Source organism: Euleptes europaea, chromosome 3 (genome assembly GCF_029931775.1).
Source record: "Euleptes europaea isolate rEulEur1 chromosome 3, rEulEur1.hap1, whole genome shotgun sequence".
In the NCBI taxonomy this organism is placed as follows: domain Eukaryota; kingdom Metazoa; phylum Chordata; class Lepidosauria; order Squamata; family Sphaerodactylidae; genus Euleptes; species Euleptes europaea.
Genome location: NC_079314.1, coordinates 114787837 through 114808228, shown reverse-complemented (window position 1 = coordinate 114808228; position 20392 = coordinate 114787837). Strand labels below are relative to the sequence as shown.

Sequence of the window (20392 nt, the reverse complement as noted above, 5' to 3'; positions counted from 1 at the left end):
GTGTGTTAATTCGAGTGTGAGTCAAGCGGAGGTGAGAACAGATGACGTGCTAAGGTTAATGAACAAATTAAAAACTAACTAGTCATTGGGTGACGGTCCAAAAACGCTGCAAAGCGGCCAAATTTGCATACGGCACCAAATTATGCAGGATGATGACAACAGAATTGGGTTCTGAAGGGACCCGTAAAGATCTCTTCAAAGTGGGCGATTGCATATATATTTATTATATGTTGTGTTTATTTATAGGGAAACCAAAGGGGTTGAGCTTAATCGAACAACCGATAAATCTATTTTTTATTCAATATTGTGCACAAATGCATTTAAAAACACAGGGCCTAAAATACAGGCTTCTTTAAAAGCACAAACATAGGTACAAATATCACCCACACATAGCAGTTGACGTTAGTACATAAAATGACCAAAATCTGACCATACGCGTTTCGGCCTTTTCAGTGGTCATACAAACACAATTTTACAATACACATCCTGACAAGGGTTGCCAAGCTCCAGGTACTAGCTGGAGGGTCTCCTGCTATTACGATGATCTCCAGCTGATAGAGATCAGTTCCCCTGGAGAAAATGGCCGCTTTGGCAAGTAGACTCTATGCAGGGTTCCCAGGTGCCCGCTGGTGGCTGTCAAACCCCTGGTAATGTGCCCCTCTGCCCGCTGACCAGCTGAGGGCCGGCTGAGGGCCGGCGGGCAATCGTGCATGTGCGTGCCGCCTCGCAAGGAGCTTTAGACCACTCAAACTCTTTTGGTTGCTGTGTCCCTTTACCGGAAGTGCGCGCGTGCGTGTGAACGCTCGCACACAACCCTAACTCTATGGCATTGAAGTCCCTCCCCTCCCCAAACCCCGCCCTCCTCAGGCTCCATCCCAAAAACCTCCCGCCAATGGCGAAGAGGGACTTGGCAACCATAATCCTGACGTATACACAAATGTTGTATGAGGTTGAATATATATATAAGAGCCTTTTATTCTGTGTGGCTTTATGTTAAAATGGTTAGTCCATGTGCCTTAAAACATGGCTCACGGCTCACACCTTGTATATGGAGACACGACACACGTTTCAGGATGTGTATAACATCAACACACATGAAGAAATAGCCCTTCTTTCTCAGGGCAGATTAGGCAGAATAAAACACTGCAATCCAATAGCATGAGAGCATGAGGTATCTCATAAACAGTGCAATAGGACTAGGGCAGGGGTCCACACTCTTTCTGGGCCCGTGGGTACGTTTGCAATTCTGACCCAGCATGGCTGGCGCAGCAACAAAATGGCTGCTGCAGTAGGCGGAGCCCGCAACAAGAATGGCTGCCGCACCTTAACTGCAGTAGCACAGTGTAGATCCTTGTGCTGGAGATCAGTTGAAATAGCGGGAGATCTTCATCCACCACCTGGAGGTGGGTCACCCTACCTCGCAAGGTGGAGCCCACTATGGAAAAGGCATATGTACAGGCACCGGTCCTTCCCACATAATTGCAGGGAGGCCCTAATGAGATTCCGTGTAAGCGTAAAGTGATGCACATCGCAGCAAAAACACAAATCGTATCTTTTAAATATACCCTAAATGGACTGAACTGACAGTAATTGACTGGGGAAGAAATCTTGGGGTTGTGGTGGATAGTTCAATTAAACATCACCTCAATGTAGGGTTGCCAACCTCCTCCAGGTACTAGCTGGAGATCTCCTGCTATTACAACTGATCTCCAGATGATAGAGATCAGTTCCCCTGGAGAAAATGGCCGCTTTGGCCATTGGACTCAATGGCATTGAAGTCCCTCTCCTCCCCAAACCTCACCCTCCTCAGGCTCCATCCCAAAAACCTCCCGCCGGTGGCAAAGAGGGGCTTGCCAATCCTATCTCAATGTGAGAAATGAATTGGAAGCACCCACAGCTCCAACGGACAAATATCACATCTCGCAACGATATCACACAAAACCCAGGGTACCATGTTGTGTATATGGTTTTCATTTGTGCTTTTTAAGTTGATGCTACTCCTTCAAGCATTTCTTACTCCTGATCCATGTGAAGAAAAAGAAACGACAAAGGGAACACTCCCATATCCATAGTCTGAGGCTCTCAATTTGTTTGCGAGGAGTATATTGCTTTGGTGCTGGAAAACGGACTTCAAGGTCTGGGGTGTGGATGTAAAGTGAAGGACTTTGTATTTACAGATTTGTATTTTCAAAATGGGCTTGTGGTGCAGTGAAAGAGATGACGTTGACATCCAGTTTGCGAACTGAGAGCTACTACAGCTGCTAGGGTTGCCAGGTCCCCCTTCGGCACCGATGGAAGGTTTTTGGGGTGGAGCCTGAGGAGGGCGGGGTTTGGGGGAGGGGAGGGACTTCAATGCCATAGAGTCCAATTGCCAAAGCGGCCTTTTTCTCCCAGGTGATCTGATCTATATTGGCTGGAGATCAGTTGTAATAGCAGGAGATCTCCGGCAAGTACCTGGAGGCTGGCAACCCTGGTAGCTGCATGATGTGCTCAGAGTTGTCCCAGTGGCAGTGCTGGGATTTGGACCTCGCCTTCCAAGGTCCGAATCCGACACGCAGCTCGCCGGATTCCATTGACATCGAGGGAGGGGGTTGTGCGTGCGGACGTGTTCGGAAAGGTTATTTTGTTTTAAGTACATCCCTGCGACGTGATGATTCGACTTGACAGGCTGGCTGTGGGGCCTTGCTTCCGCTTCAGGAAAACAGAAAATGTGGTTGAGTTGCCCTTTCCTGGTAAAACAAGGACATTAGCAATTCAGTTGACACTGTACTGGCAGGGGTCTGTTATCCTGCACTTGATAGCATGGGAGGGATCAGTAGGGCTGCCAGGTCCCTCTTCGCTACCGGTGGGAGGTTTTTGGGGTGGAGCCTGAGGAGGGAGGGGTTTGGGGAGGGAGGGACTTCACTGCCATAGAGTCTAATTGCCAAAGCGGCCATTGTTCTTCTTCAGTATAGAGGGTTACCAACTTTGCCTTGGGAAATTCTTGGAGATTTGGGGAGGGGGGACAGTGGCTGGGTGAAGCTGGAATTTGGGGAGTGTGGAGGGATGTCAGCAAGGATGTGATACCATAGAGTTTACCCTTTGAAGACACCATTTCCTCTTGGGGAACTGATGTCTGATGATTCGCTGTAATTACGGGAGAACTCCAGGCCCCACCTGGAGGTTGGCAACCTTATGTGTATTGTGTGGATGGATGGATGGATGGATGGATGGATGGATGGATGGATGGATGGATGGCCCAAACTAGCACAGGTTTTTTACATTTTACTTTCACGAAGCAAATCTTAGGATATTGGAAACTGGAGTTCGTAATACCATGTGAGGATTAAGTTTGAGAAGGGGGGGGAATCTTGGAATTGCTAAATGCAATTGTTGACAATGGTTCTATCCCTTTAAAATTATGAGAATAAAAAATCATATCGTTTGAGAACATAATATTTTGATGTATCTTTGTCACTGTGCTTCCTTAAAGTCTCCTACTGTTAGGGGACTTTTCCCCTACCTGTTTTTTACTCAACATTTGTGAAGACCAGAAAACTTCCTTTTCCCATATTTACCGTGTTTGGGGAATACAGGTTGGAAAGGGTGGTTATTGTTCAGCGTTGCGTCGGAAAGTTGGCCTTGTTAGCTACTTTTCTGGTGTTTTAAGAGCGAGGCCTCTGCCCTCCTCTCCCTCGGAGGGGTTGTCATTCTAAATTAGTGTTTTTCCTCAATTAACCTTCCTAAACCTTTCAATATGTGAGAAGCCGAGCTTTTCAAATACACCACAACATGTTTCACGCTCGCCTAATGGAATACAGCACCATAGGAACTATGGTTTCCGCAGGGTTACGCAAACCCCGGCGATCTTTAACTGCTGCTCCAAAGACAGGCTGATCTTTGTAGTGACATCACTAGAGGCTTCTTTCCGTCTCTGTCAGTTTTCAGATCCATCTGGTTCTCTCTGTGTCTTTTCCTCAGTCTCCCTCACGTCCTTGATGTGTCTATTTACTCGAAACAGCCAGGCTGTTTGTGTGTAGCCGTTCCCAGCAAAACCTAATTTAACCTGTGAAGAATGTAAGATGACATGAGGAATCTGGGATGCACTAGTGTCTTTGATCCCACATGAAGCTTTTAAAAAAAAAAACTTTCTTTTTAAAATCCTTAGACACCACTGTGCAAGTAACACGAACTTTTGGAAATTAGCACAGACATGCAAAATGTAACAAAGCGCAAAAGCTATATTAATAGGCTACACAATTATACAATGAAAAGGATTCTAACTTATATAACAACTACATCTATCCTAAACTGAAGTGCAATGATTCATCCCAATGGACATGAAAGTCTCAATAATACAAAGTTCAAGTCTCCATATAGGTAAGGTGGTAGAATATTCACAGTAATGAGATATAGTGCTGACATAACAATGTATTCTTCTTATTTTCTAGGTTTAAATAAATATCAAATCTTTGTTACAATATTATGTTTCAGTTATTACTTACAATGCAGATTTTCACAATTCATTCTCATCTTCAAATGTCAGAGTCTCGGCATCACATAAGGTCATGTTCCATCTTCCTACTTTAGGATAGCTTTCTGAGTTCCCAGCAGGGATACTACAAGGTGTGGTCAGAATCGCCTACAAAACTACTGTCTGCCTAACACTGTGCAGCTGTATAGCCAGCAGATCGCTGTTTGGCGTACAAGTCGCTGTTCTTAAAGGGCTAGCTGCCAATTTTAAAATGAAACAAGAGAGATCATTTTCTAAATTCAAACCTTTAGGGGTTATTGTATCAAAGAGGTGTATTAAAAAAAAGCCTCTTTTTGGCGTAGAATTCTTTCAGTATCACGCTTGTCAACCCGTTTGCCTTTTAGATGCCATATAACAAAGAAACGTAAGTCATTTTCTGAATGGCGCTGGGTGAGAAAATGTTGTACAACTGGAGTGTCTATAATTTTTGCACGGATCCAGGACCTATCTTCTAATATTCTGTTCTTAACAGGTCTGACAGTGGATCCGATGTACAATTTGCCACAGGGGCATAAGAGACAATAAACAATATTTTTTGTTTTACAATTAGTAAAATTTCTCAAGCGGAACACAAACCGCGAGTCTGTGCGTTTGAATTCTTTAACTTCCAAGCACAAATTGCAAGCTAAACATTTGTGACATCTAAAATCTCCAATTGTTCTATTATCAGATTGATTTTCTAACATATCTGAATGTACAAGTTTATCACGCAACGATGTAGCTCTTCGATATCCTATGCGGGGTGGTATCTCACATCCGGGGATGTCAGCTATCAAATGCCAATGTTTCTTAATAATTTGGCTGATTCTACCAGATAGATGAGTATACTGGAAGGCAAACGATAGTGATTCTTGAGGTCTACTGGTACTAGAAAATAAGAAGAATGCATTGTTATATCGGTACTATATCTCATTACTGTGAATATTCTACCACCTTACCTGTATGGAGGCTTGAACTTTGTACTATTGAGACTTTCGTGTCCATTGTGATGAATCATTGCACTTTAGCAGACCCTGTCCTTCTCATCCGGGCCTTGTGACAAGCACACCAGTGGTTTTGATGAACGTTAAGGCTTACGCCTCTCTTCTAGCTGCTTGCACCAGCTGTACGTCCAGGTTTTTATTTCTTTCTCTGGAAAAAGAGAGAGCTTCAAAGTGGCAAGTGAAAACAGATTGTCCCCTTGCTTGGGTTCTGAGGCAACAAGAGGCGCGCTGTGTAACAATGTGCTTCTGTGTAGGTTGGTGGGAGAGCAAACTGGCCTTTGGGAGCCATAGCGGAGCGCGACCGTTTCAAAAGGAATGGTGGGATTCTGTCTCGCGCCAACAACTTTCCTCCTTGTTAGGGATTTTGTTGTAAGGTTTTCTTTGAAGGCAGAGCTTGTGTGAGTGTGCAGCTTTCGTTCTTCAGATCTACAGTGGTGTAGACAGGAGAGTCTATGTTATTGGACTTATCTGGTGTGTTTTCCCCCCATGGAACTATAGAAGGAGCATATTTATGTCCATGCACATCTACTGTCAATAGTTACCGTCTGATGTAGGTAGGTAGCTGAAGTGTAGCTGTTTAGGATGTACAAGTGGGGAACCCGCCTCTGTATCCCCCTCCCCACGCTACTTCCTCTTTCTGAGTTGCTGCAAGTAGGGTTGCCAACCTCCAGGCACTAACTGGAGATCTCCTGCTGTTACAACTGATCTCCAGCCAATAGAGATCAGTTCACCTGGAGAAAATGGTCGCTTTGGCAATTGAACTCTATGGCATTGAAGTCCCTCCCCTCCCCAAACCCCGTCCCCCTAAGGCTCCACCCCCAAAACCTCCCGCTGGTGGCAAAGAGGGGCCTGGCAATTCTAGCTGCAAGGGAGGAGGAGAATCAAGTAGACCTGGGGGCCCAAAAAGCCCTGGGAAATTTCCCTGTCACCCTTTGGCTTTTGCTGACAGAAATCAATGCTTGAATGCTGGCAATAATGTTGTGGTTGCCTAGTAACCCTCATAATGGCCTACAGGGCATTCATTTCTTAAAACTGCAAGGTTGCTTCTATTTTGGGGGGGGGGGTGAGAGAATGCCCTGTACCCCTTCAAGATGATTACATTTTGGAATGCCCCTCTACGTAAAACATTCACTCCAAATAGGGAAGTACAACACCAAGCAAAGGGAAACCTTTCTCCCTGAGCTGCTACTTTTCTGTATGTGTGGAGTTTTCATGCAGAGGAAGATTCCAAGATGAAATCTACGACCTGCAGTGTATTCTACCCCAGCAAGGCTCCCCCACACACACACACCTTGCATATTTGGACCAGGCCTGAGATTTGCTGCTGTCCGCCTCCATGACCTCTTAGGTTTTAAGATGCAGCTATCTTCTGATGCCATTTAACAAAAAGACAAGAAAATCCCTCTGTGCACACGCATGCCGTGTGATTCGAGCAGGGTGCTGTATGGAGACCGAGAGATCCTGGCACCCATCCGCAGGCTCAGTTCCCTCCAGATCTGTGAGTCTTCATGAGCTGCATCTGAAGCTGTGTAGAGCGTTCTCTGCCTACTGGCCCAGCTGAGGCGTTGAAAAGAGCGTGGAGAGGGAAGGAGCTAAATATAGAACGTTATCGGCAGGCAGGGCTTGCAAGCCCGCTGTATTTTTGCAAGACCATTTCTCTGGAAATGAAGGGTTTCATGCCTGATGCAAGACAGTTATTGGAAAGGGTGGTGGTGGTTTTAATTATTGCAATTAATGTTCTCGGTGAATGAGCAGAATCTCTGTCTGCCTTAACAACTGTGGATTTTTTTCCTGCCATACCCATCCAATCAAATGTATTCGTGTTGTGGTCACAGACCTTAACAATCCAGCTACACCCAAAATAAAATAGAAATAAAATTCAACCCACAGCTGTATTGATCCAATATCACAATAACATCTACTACTACACGTTGAAATAAAACAATAAAAACTTCCCCCCATTAAAATCATTCACCAGGATGTTGTGGACCATAATCTTGACAGGATGATCTTGACAGGCTGGAGAATTTGGCTGAGAGAGGGGGCATGTTGGCCATCTTCTGGGCACTAGGTGTGTGTGCGGGAGGTAGTTGTGAATTTCCTGCATTGCACAAGGGGTTGGATTAGATGACCCTGGTGGTCCCTTCCAACTGTATGATTCTATGTTTCTATATCAAGTCATTATATTACCTGTAGGAGCCCTGTGGCGCAGAGTGGTAAGCTGCAGTATTGCAGTCCAAAACTCTGCTCACGACCTGAGTTCGATCCCAACGGAAGTTGGTTTCAGGTAGCCGGCTCAAGGTTGACTCAGCCTTCCATCCTTCCGAGGTCGGTCAAATGAGTACCCAGCTTGCTGGGGGTAAAGGGAAGATGACTGGGGAAGGCACTGGCAAACCACCCCGTAAACAAAGTCTGCCTAGAAAATGTCGAGATGTGACATCACCCCATGGGTCAAGAATGACCCGGTGCTTGCACAGGGGACCTTTACCTTACCTATGAGGCCTATTACAACCATTCCGTAGTTTAAACAGTCTAATGAAAAAAGAGGCAACTCTCTGTGTAATAGATAAATTTACATCCGCCAGCAAGAATCTTGCTCGCGCTTCTTCTGAGACCAACACCTGTGGTATGCACTGGATCAATCTAGGTCGTATCGCAATGTCCAGAGCCCAGTGGAAAAGCACATGCGGCAGGTCTTCTACCATACATGATCCGGAGTTCTGCATTGTAAATGAAGCACCTCTAGTATTGGACTTTCAGAAAGCGGTATAGGAGTCAGGGACAATTCAGAGGTTACTGAAAGGGTGTGTGGATGACTGCTTGATTCTCGTACGCTCGGTGGCTCAGCCGCATGTGTGAACTGTCTCGGTTGACAAGTGTTGTGTTGACGTTCCGCAGTCTGAAATTTCAGATGGGTCATTCAGACATCTATCTGGCGCAGGGGTGCTGAACTCAATTGTTACGAGGAGTGGATATTTATTTATTATTTATTTATTTGTTAGATCTATAACCCGCCCTCCCCAGCAAGCCGGCTCAGGGAGGGTAACGTCATTTTAAAAATACAACAATATACAATATAAATATACAGTAAAATCCATAATAAAACCATCAATAAAATTCTAAAAACCTAACATGATGGCTCACAAGTCTAAAAGCTGTAGGGGTCTGTATAGGTGGCAACCCTTTGCTACTTGTTCCCACTAAGGGGGAAAAGGGGGGAAGGCCAGTAGATGGTATAAATAATATGAGCAAATATAGGCGGCTGTCCTCAATTGTAGGCCTGGTGGAAAAGCTCTGTCTTTCAGGTCCTGCCGAAAACTTTCAGATCCCTCAGGGCCCTGAGGTTACCAGGCAGAGCGTTCCACCAGGCCGGAGCCAGGGCCAAAAAAGCCCTGGCTCTTGTCGAGGACAGCAGCACGCTCTTAGGGCCAGGGACCACCAGTAAAATTTCGTCGGACGATCTTAATGTCCTTCGGGGGGGGTATACCAGGAGAGGATAAATGTCACTTGGTCGGGCCAGCCCATCCCTCCTAGCCCAGATTGCAAGTGGGGCAGGAGTCGCTGCCTCGGCTGAATCACGGGCCACATAAGTGCTCTCAAGGGGCCGCATCCAGCCCGTGGGCCTTATGTTTGACACCCCTAATCTAGTGCATTTCTGTCTCTCCAAGGAGCTTGGGGGTGTTCCTAGTTCTCCTTTTCCCATTTTACCCTCATAACAACAACCCTATGAGGTAGGTTAGGTCCAACGATTGGCCCACGGTCTCCTAGTGAACTTCATGGCTGGATAGAGATTCTGAACTTGGTTCTTCTGGATCTTCCTCTGAGTAGGTAGAGACCCTCACCTTGACTGTGGGTGGTCCCAATGTGCCGATTTTGTCATCCTCATGGAAGTCAGACACTTTTATTATTAGATATGATCTTTAATCACAGTGTACTCTTTCCTTCAACAAGTCAGGCTTGCTTTAGCCGAAATTTGCCTTTCATGAGAACGTTATTGCTGTTTGTCAATGAAGCATCATTAACATGGTTATCACTGCCTGACATTTATCTTATAATTTACCAGAGCTGACGGTTACATCTCTGTAGAAAGCCAAATTGCCTTTGCAATGAGTCAAAAGATGAAAGGTATCCATACAGAATGGCCGCATTTACCTGGCTGCACTGTTTTGAGATCATACTTTAGAATCATACTTGAGATCATACTTGAGAATTCATAATATTTTATGATTATTGCCTCTTATACCAAAAGTACAGTTTAGATATTTACATGGGAAGAATTGGGGAATCGGGATCAATGGAGGTATGGGATGAAAAGGGATTATTCAATCCAGTTCAAAAGAATGTACACATCTATGGTGAGACCAAACTTGGAATATTGTGTACAGTTCTGGTCACCACACCTAAAATAGGATATTGCAGAGATTGAGAAGGTACAGAAAAGAGCAACCAAAATGATCAGGGGACTGGGGCAACTGCCCTATGAGGAGCGGTTAAAACGCTTGGGGCTGTTTAGCTAGGAAAGAAGGTGGTTAAGGGGAGACATGATAGAGGTCTGTAAAAGTATGCATGGTTTGGCGGGAGTGGACAGGGAGAAACTTTTTCTCCTTCTCTCATAATGCTAGAATGCGGGGTCATCTGCTGAAGCTGGAGGGAGAGAGAGTCAAAACAGATAAAAGGAAGTATTGCTTCACACAACACATAGTTAAACTGTGGAACTCCCTGCCCCAGGATGTGGTGATGGCTGCCAACTTGGAAGGCTTTAAGAAGGGAGGGGACATGTTCATGGAGGAGAGGGTTATTCATGGCTACTAGTTAAAATGGATACTAGTCATGATGCACGCCTATTCTCTCCAGGATCAGAGGAGCATGCTGGAGCATATTATATTAGGTACTGCGGAACACAGGCAGGACAATGCTGCTGCAGTTGTCTTGTTTGTTGGCTTTCTAGAGGCATCTGGTTGGCCACTGTGTGAACAGAGTGCTGGACTTGATGGGCCTTTGTCTGATCCAGCATGGCCTTTCTTATGTTCTTATGTCCTTAATACATGCTTGGGTTGATTGGTATCTTTTAAAGATCCACATGTCTGAACTTTGTCTGCAAATCACAGGTGATAAGTAGGATGAGGCCACAGCTCAGTGGCAAAATAAGCCATAGTACCCAACCCTTGAAGCTGGACTACTGTAATCAGTCCTACGTAGGGCAGCCCTTGTCGCTTGGCCAAAGTAAGCCAATGTGAGCATATTGCCTCCTTTCTGAAGCAAATTCCCTGTTGCCTGTTTCTTTCCGGGCTCAGTTTAAGATGCAGGCGCCGTCCCTCTGTGAATCCACGAGCCAATTAGGCAGCTGTCAAAAGTCCCTGCCTTCCGTGCTTTCCCTTAGGACTGTTCAGTCTTCTTGGGCCCAGTTACCCTCTCGGCTGTCTGGAATGGTTTATCAAAGGAAGTCAGAAGAATACCTTCGCGGGTGTCCTTTACCAAAACTTGTAAAGCTGTTTATGTTCCAGATGTTTTTTGGGTTGGAGAGTTGTTTTCTGTTGCCCCAGAAGGTCGGACCAGAACCAACGGGTTGAAATTAAATCAAAAGAGTTTCCGTCAAGACATTAGGAAGAATTTTCTAACAGTTAGAGCGGTTCCTCAGTGGAACAGGCTTCCTCGGGAGGTGGTGACCTCTCCTTCCGTGGAGGTTTTTAAGCAGAGGCTAGGTGGCCATCTGTCAGCAATGCAGATTCTATGACCTTAGGCAGTTCATGAGAGGGAGGGCATCTTGGCCATCTTCTGGGCATGGAGTAGGGGTCACTGGGGGTGTTTGGTGGAGGTCTTTGTGAATTTCCTGCATTGTGCAGGGGATTGGACTAGATGACCCTGGTGGTCCCTTCCAACTCTATGATTCGATGATGGAAGAGATTAGCACAAGGCTCAATGGAACTCTGTTCTCCTTGGTCCTTGGCTTTCGGACCACCACAGCACACCGACTATAGGTCACAGCAAATGGACCCAGCTTGCAAGCTTCTCCTGGTCATACCAGATGTGTAGGGTTGCCAACCTCCATGTACTAGCTGGAGATCTCCCGCTATTACAACTGATTTCCAGCCAATAGAGATCAGTTCCCCTGGAGAAAATGGCCGCTTTGGCTATTGAACTCTATGGCATTGAAGTCCCTCCCTTCCACAAACCCCGCCCTCCTCTGGCTCAGCCCCAAAAACCTCCCGCCGGTGGCGAAGAGGGACCTGGCAACCCTATGGATGTGAGGTGGGATTCTGGAAATATTTGCGGGAATGCTCACAGCCCTCCCACTGAAAGCAATGACCTGTGTGCATGAGTGGCTGAAGATCGACTCTAGAAGGGAGGAGGAAAAATGCTTCCCTTGATCCTTGTACCAATCCCTTCCTCTCCGTGCAGCTGTTCTAAAGCATCCTGGGAACTGTAGTCTGATGGGGCCGTCCTTAGATTCCTTGCTTAAAGACCCCTCATTCTCAGGCAGGGTTGCCAACAGGCCTGGAGAAAAATGCCCAGCGTCAGCCCTGGTGACAGCGACTTTGGAGATGGGTCATAGAGTCCAGTTGCCAAAGCGGCCATTTTTCTCCAGGTGAACTCATCTCTATTGGCTGGAGATCAGTTGTAACAGCAGGAGATCTCCTGCCCTGGATGGGCGACCTCCCAGGAACACCAGGGTTGCTACGTGGAGGCAGGCAATGGCAAACCACCTCAGATGTCTCTTGCCTTGAAAACTCTACGGGGTCGCAAAGGCACAAAATAATAATAATAATGAGCGTTATTCTAGATTAAGTATGTAGGATAGTTGCACTCCGCTCTGTTCTGTTGCGTTCTGCTCGGGGACTAAATCCCGTCGGGCCGTAATATAATCCCGCTGTATCCCAAGGGCAGGTTGTAACACTACCACCCAGAAAGATAATAATCAGACTCAAACAGTGGGACAGGGGGAGGGAGACACCCGTAAAAAGGCAATCGCAGATGGTAAGAGGGAGCGACCTGGTCGCTCGTAGTGTTGCCGGGTTGTCGTTTGGGAGGGTTTTCCCTGCAAGAGGGCGTACCTTCCTCCCTGTATACCTCAGGGCTGGAGCTCTTTGAAGTTCATGACTGTAAATCAATTTAGATAGTGCCTCAAAGCATCGAGTCAAGGAACTGGCAATGGTCCCAAGTGAATTAATCTGAAATTAATTTGATTTTGAAAGGCTCCATCTGGCTGTGTTTGGAAAAGGCAGTTAGACAGAGAGAGAAAGATATAAACAAATGATCATCTGTATTCTCTGCGCCAGATGTTTTGTTTTTTCCCCCCTCTCTTTAAAAAAAAAAAAAAGAGCCCACCGCCATCCAGAGAATTTTGGTTAAATAAAAAGGTGACGGAAATTCTGGTGCCATTAGGCCTCTCGAAATAAGGAATCTATTATAAGGTTTGCAAATACTGGTTTGTCATAAAGGGAAGTAAAAAAAGAGAAGGAAGTTGGCGAGAGGGAGGCTGGATGCCTTTAAAAAGGGAAGGGGGCGAAAATGGTCAGCAAAGGAAACACTTTCCATAAGTATGCTTTTGTTGACCATTTTTGATGCAGGGAGAGGACTAGTAATAACAAGCAGTAGTACGTTTCTTTGGAAAAAATACTCCTTGCCGTATTTAAGATTTTGAAAAGGACAGGCTTTTTGTTTTGTACATGAGTTTCCCCTGAAAGAAAGAAGACTGGTTTGGGTAAGAGGAAAAATAAATCTGGTAGAGGGAAAATAATAACTCTGTAGGTACTATCATTCTCAGTACAATGGAGTGCTTAAAGAGGGTATGGGCAGCTCCTTCAGTCTAGGGAATAGATCCTACCTAGTGACGTTGTAGTGATGGCCACAGGGAGAGACAGCTTTGAAAGGGGACTCATCAGATTCTTGGAGGACAGGTCTGTCAGTGGCTACTAGCCATGGTGACTAAAGGGAACCTCCATGTTCAGGGGTAGTAAACCTCTGAATACCAGTGCCAGGAGATCACATCAGGGGAAGGCCTCAGCCTCTGTGCCTGTTGTTGGCCCTCCAGAGGAACTGGTTGGCCATTGTGTGAGACAGGATGCTGGACTAGATGGACAACTGGTCTGATCCAGCAGGGATCTTCTGATGTTCTTAGGATACTAGACTAGATGGACCACTGGTCTGATCTAGTAGGGCTCTTCTTATGTTCTTAGGATGCTGGACTAGATGGACCACTGGTCTGATCCAGCAGGGCTCTTCTGACATTCTTAGGATTCTGGACTAGATGGACCCCTGGTCTGATCCAGAAAGGCTCTTCTTTTGACCTCAACACGCCCCACAAGCAAATTGCCTGGGGATGGCTTGGACCTACCTGGAGATGTTGCAGTCCTGCTCCTCTAGTGAGGAGGGCTGGCTATGGCCTAAGGTGCCCCGTCATGCTTCAACAAATCCCTTTACCAGCACCACTCTGGGACCCTCATGATCCACTCCCCCATTCCAGAGGAAACTCTTGTAACCCCTGGCCCACATGGGCCACTGCTGGCTCTTTGAGATCCCTTTGTGTGGCCCCAGTCCGGCCCTCCTGAACATCTCTGCTGACCAAGTTTGCCAGTGCCACCCATTTCATACTCCTTGATGTTTGTTAATTTGAATAGAACACCCTGACAAGTGCTTGTCCAGCCTCTCCTTAAAGACTGCCAGTGAGGGGGAGCTCACCACCTCCCTAGGTAGCTGATTCCATTGTCGAACAGCTCTTACTGTAAAAAAAGTTTTCCTACTAACCAGCCGGTACCTTTCTTCCCACATTATTGTGAGTCCTATCCTCTGCTGCCCACAGGAACAGCTCCCTGCCCTCCTCTCATTGACAGCCCTTCAAATACTTAAAGACAGCAATCATGTCCCCCCTCAACCTTCTCTCCTCCAGATTAAACATTCCTAACTCCCTCAGCCTTTCCTCCTAGGGCTTGGTCTCCAGGCCCCTGATCATCCTCGTTGCTATGGCATTACATCCTGCTGAGCTCCCTCCCATCGCTCCAGACTCTGCCTCCAAAAACTCCAGGAATTTCCCATCTCAAAGTTGGCAACTCTAGGCCCTGTCATCTCAGACGGTACCAAAATAACCTTCCGCCTCTCTTCAATCCCTCCAGTAAGCTGGCACATGTGTCTGTGCCAATGTTGAAATGCCTGGCATCGCAGACTGTTTCCGGGACTAATTGCTCGGCTTTAGTTCTCAGGAGCAGGCGCTCAGCTTCCAAACAGGAGCTCCGTGGGGGGAGCGTCCCCCTCCCTGCCTCATCTGGCCCAGGTGTTTTTGAGCAAGCTGTGGAACAGCCTTGTAAATCTTCAATGGCCAAACAGCAATATGCAAGTTTGGGGGTGGGGCGGGGACAACAGGTGGGAGACGCAATCCAAGTTTGCAAGAAGAAAACCAAATGCACTCAGGATAAGGCAGCTTCAAGTGTGTTCATGTATGTAACCCTCTGAGACCTAGCCATAAGGAATTATGTGAACCAATCCAAGACAGAACTCTCAATTCCTACTTCTACCTCCAGATGCCTCAACAAGTTGGCATGCCCCACAGTGTCAAATGCTGCTGGTGGATAATAAACAGACAGACAGACAGACAGACAGACAGAAGAACATAAGAAGAAAAGCCATGCTGGATCAGACCAAGGTCCATCAAGTCCAGCAGTCTGTTCACACAGTGTCCAACTAGACAGAGAGAGAGAGAGAGAGAGAGAGAGAGAGAGAGAGAGAGAGAGAGAGAGAGAGAGAGAGAGAGAGAGAGAGAGAGAGAGAGAGAGAGAGAGAGAGAGAGAGAGAGAGAGAGAGAGAGAGAGAAGTTAATAAGAAACATGGCCGATAGAAGATTGATGATACGAAGATAGAAGATAAGAAGATAGATTGATAGATAGACACACATACAGACAGATAGATAGAAGTTAATAAGAAACATGGTAGATGATAAGATAGATTGATAGATAAATAGACAGACAGACAGAGAGGGGGGGAGAGAGAGAGAGAGAGAGAGAGAGAGAGAGAGAGAGAGAGAGAGAGAGAGAGAGAACTGGGAGCAACATGGTTTCCTTGAGGCCACGTGTCCTTGTGGCCATTCTGATGACATTTGAAATTACATGGAATGTATGACTTTATATGAGAAGCAGCCCCGCCCACACCGCCAGTCTCTGGAGCTTTGCAGGACAGATGTGACCATTTCCCCCATGTTCCGTTGCACTGAATCGAGGGTCTGCGGAGGACAGTGGGAAAGGGAATCAGGAAGGCGCCCATCCTCCCATGAGGGCGTGCCAAGCAGTGACGGCGTCATCAATAACTTTTCAGCGCAAGTGGCAGACTGCTTCTCATGAGCCCATTGTGCATCTGGAGGCTTGAGGAGGGAACGCTATAATAGCAATACTCATGCGTCGAGCGAAGGGAAGGCCATCTGTTGTCGAATGACTTGGTTGCTTGCTTATAGTATATTCTAGAGTGAGCTGCCTGTCGTTTGCTGAGAGGCTCTTGATGGCTGGAAGATATTTTTGGAATGAGCATTGATGGTCCGTCATGATCAGCTGTGGCACACATGCAAGCATATTCTTGGGTGGAGGCTGATGAGAAGAGGGGCTGTAGCTTAGGGGAAGGGACATGGCTCAGTGGTAGAGCATCTGCTTGGCATGCAGAAGGTCCCAAATTCAATACCTGGCATCTCCATTTAAAAGGACTTGGCAAGTAGGTGATGGGAAAGACACCTGCCTGAGACCCTGGAGAGCCACTCCCAGTCTGAGTAGGCAATACAGACTTTGATTCAGTATAAGATTCAGTATAAGACAACTTCAAGTGTTCATGTGTTCATTTGAGAATCTGATGGGAGATTAAAGGGTTGCAACCTGGGTCTTCCTTGGAGGTCTCCCATCCAAGTACTAACCATGCTCAGCCCTGCTTAACTTCCAAGATCTGATGAAATTGGGCTAGCCTGGGCCTTTCAGGTCAGGCCTATGATCCCTATTTGTGTGTGTCAAGTGCAGTCAAGTCACAGCCGACTTTTGGTGACCCCTTATCGGGTTTTTGATGCAAGAGACTAGCAGAGGTGGTTTGCCATTGTCTTCCTCTGCAAAGCAACCCTGGTATTCCTTGGTGGTCTCCCATCCAAATAAAACTAGGGCCAACCCTGCTTAACCTCTGAGATCTGACAAGATTGAGCTAGCCGGGGGGGGGGGGGAAGAGAATTTTCTCTCACAGTAAGCACTAAAAGAAAGCCAATTACAAAGCAGCATTTAAAGGGGCGGGGACTTGATTTGAGCTTGGAGACTGCTGGTGCATAGATTCCCAACAGGAAGGTATGGGTCCAGTGAGCAACAAACCTCAGGTAAAGCTCCCATGCATAAAAGACCAAAGCAGTATCACAGAAACACTGGACCTCTCCAGTACCCTCCCTTGTGAGGAAACAAATCCTTTAGTGACTTTCCTTGAAAATTCATCTTGCTTTGGGAAATGGCAAATTATGTAAGCCCAAAATACTGCATTGTTGCAGGAACAAAAAACATAAACCACCGGGAATATCAAAATTCCCGGATCAGCTTCTGAATCCGGTTAACTCAAAACAGGAAAAGAGCAAGAGTCCAGTAGCACCTTAAAGACTAACAAAATTTCTGGCAGGGTAGGAGCTTTCAAAATGGGAGCGATATTGAGGCTCCCTTTGGCTGACCGCTCATGGCTCCGGGCATATTCCTCCTCCCTTTTCCAAACCATGCCAGCTTGACTTTTGAACACCCTCGCCAGCTTTTCTTCGCCACCGCCAGCCGACAAAGGCGGGGGCCGCCACTCTCGGAGGCGATTAGAGAATTATGTTAATGTCATTTTACAATCCTGGCGACGGCCGCTGCCCGAAAAACAACCCCAGACCCAAAATGCCAGAAGCAGTAAGGTCAAAACAAATCCGTTGGAAATTAGCTTCTTCATTAGAGACTGGCAACAGAGAGCAACAAACGCTGATCAGATGGCAGCCAAGATGCATACGCCAAAAAAATAATTTCAGGAAAGAGAATCCTATTGCATATCCCCCCTCATCAGGCATGAGACATGGATCTGTTCATTTCCCAGTGCAATCTATTCTTCTTGCACACCTTGGCGTGTGCGGCTTGGCACTGAGGGTGCACTGGGATTAGGGGCCGTTTTATACCAAGTCACTCTTGTCTAAAGCCCACTGAAATCTACGAGCTTAGACCAGAGTGACTCTGCATTGGATTGTGTGGGAACATCTTGACAGTTGAGGGCAGGGCTGGCATCAGCATACATTGAAGTGGGGCAACGGCCAGGGCCTGTGGCTTCTGGTGGGGCCCGCTCACACCTGTGCACTGCCTGATTGTCAGTGCTTTGTCGCTTGGGCTCCTAGCGCACATGTGGGTGGTGCACAAAGCCGTTCATGGTGGCATTCATGGTGGCTATGGCAATGGCGCTCCGAGATGCCCCCAGAATTGCTGGGGAAAAGGCGTGCGGTCAGCGTGGAAAGCTTTTTGCTGCAGGCGGTGGGAGAATTTGCAAGGGGGCAGATAAGATGAAAAATGGCCGTGTTTTCTATTGCCCCATAAGGTCGGAAGGAGAAGAAAAACTAGGTGCAATGTAGAGAGTTTATTTATCCCTTCTATATCCCTACGCGTTTTGCATATGGCTTCATCAGGGGGTCTTCTATAAAGATTTCTCAGCTCCCACCTTAATTCTTCAAGGTGGGAGCTTAGAAATCTTTGTAGAAGATCCCCAGATGAAGCCATATGCAAAACGCGTAGGGATCTGGAAGGGATAAATAAACTCTCTACATTGCACCTAGTATTTCTTGCCCTTCCTGCCTACCTGTGCAGCCTTATTTTCCCCACAAGGTCGGACCAGAACCAACGGGCTGAAATTAACTCAAAAGAACTTTTGGCTAAACATTAGGAAGAACTTCCTGACCGAGCGGTTCCTTAGGGGAACAGGATTTCTCAGGAGGAGGTGGGCTATCTTTCTTTGGAGATTTTTAAGCGGAGGCTAGATGGCCATCAGACAGCAACACCGATTCTATGAACTTAGGCAGATCATGGGGGGGGGGGGGAGGACAGGAAGGAATGAGTCAGTGCTTGGCTCTTGTGGCCTTTTCTTACATGCCCACAGTAATGTCGATTACCACTTTGGGGTCAGGAAGGAATTTTCCACATCCCCGTGCCCAGATTGGCCAGGGATCCCAGAGGGTTTTTGTTTTTTTGCCTCCCTCTGGACATAGAGCAGGGGTCACTGGGGAAGTGAGGGGTTGGTTGCGAATTTCCTACATTGTGCAGGGGGTTGGTCTAGATGACCCTGGAGATTCCTTCCATCTGTATTGTTCTATGTGATGGCACACTTGATGCACTTCTAGAATAAAAAAGAGAAAGGGAGTTTGATCCTTGGAATGAAGGTGAAAAGGAGACAGTTTCTGCCCATGGGATCAGCTAGAGAAAAAACTGAAGGGGTGTCAAAGGGTTTGCCTGTGGAGGCAGGGACCGGGGCCTTTACTCAAACCAGCCGCCTTGCTGAGACTCACATTCAAGTCTCCCAGCATCCCTAAAAGGACATCCAGGGATGCTCTTTCCCCCCGCCATGATCTAGGAGAACTGGGAGGAAGAGAACGAAAGATGGCGTTTGGCTAATTGAAATGTATCCCCGTGGCAGCGCAAGCCAAGGTTAGGCACGTCGCAAAACTGGTGATCAAACTTTTCATTGTCAGTTTTTGAAATGTGCCTTTCATGTCACTTCGCCTCCCTTCAGGACCTGGGAGAAGTACAGAAGTTAATCTAGGCATATTAATGCGTTCAGGTGTGCTGACGCTTCAGAACAAATGAGGCGTGGGAGCCTAAATCATTTCCCTTTGCGCTAGTTTGTAGCCTCAAGGTAAACGTATATACACGGGGCTTTTCCTTCCAGTACTTGCTTTTTTTCACACCTATGTTATGATTTTTTCTTGGTAAGTAAAGTCCATGGTTTTGCCTTCTCTTTGTGGCAATCCTTGACTGATGTACAACTTATGGGTACCGTGCAGTTACTTGCATCGCACTCAGGAATACCCTGCCACGGAGAAATATCACCCCATTGGCAAGCAGGGAGGTGCCCTTGTGGAAGGAATGCAAACTGAACAGCACACTTTAGGGCAGGGGTGTCAAACATACGGCCCGCAGGCCGGATCTGGCCCCTTGAGAGCTCTTATCCGGCCCGCAAGCCAGCCAATGCAACTACACACACCCCACTCTCAATCTGGGCTGGCCCAACCAAGTGACATTTATGTCACATCCGGCCCTCGTAACAATTGAGTTCAACACCCCTGCTTTAGGGACTCAGCTAGAATCAAGTTCAGTGACATCTTTGAGGTCAACAAGATTTGAACCCAAGTCTCCCTAGTCGCTGTCCAACACTCTAACTACAATTCCACTCCGGCTCTTCTTGGCTGGAAGACTACGGGGTCCGTGTAGGCAACTTATCCGCTGGAGTGTTTTCAAATGTTTGGTGTAGCAATTTGACATGCACAGGGCGGGTTTCGTGGAATCTGCACATTCGTCTTGGGGTTCATGTTCTAATCGTCGACTGTCTTGCTGTTTTGCATTCCTTTTGTGTGACTTTTTAAAAATTTCCAAATGTGCATGCGTGGAAAAGAAAAGCCAGCGGACTCTTGTTAGCAGGAATGCCCGTGCTGAGGCTCTGTTCTGCAGAACACCATGTGATTATCAAGTAGCCCCCATACTTCTTGAAACGGCCTTTTCTTCCAACATCCACACACGTTGTTTCACGAGTAGAACTTGCCACCCCCTCGGTACACGATGGATTCAAACAGCGGCTTGCCGAGAAGGGCAAACAGAGGATAACGTAATTACAGATTTGCATTTTTTTTTGTTTGTGGCATTAACTTGGCATTTTCTTAGTGGCAGAACTTAATCAG

General features: G+C 46.9%; 1 protein-coding gene across 19 annotated transcripts in view; it reads left to right on the top strand.

Annotated features, from left to right (window-relative positions):
- The window catches only part of CELF2 (CUGBP Elav-like family member 2), a 393828-nt gene that overhangs the window by 180889 nt on the left and 192547 nt on the right, over positions 1-20392 (top strand). The gene's annotated exons all lie outside the window — the stretch shown is intronic.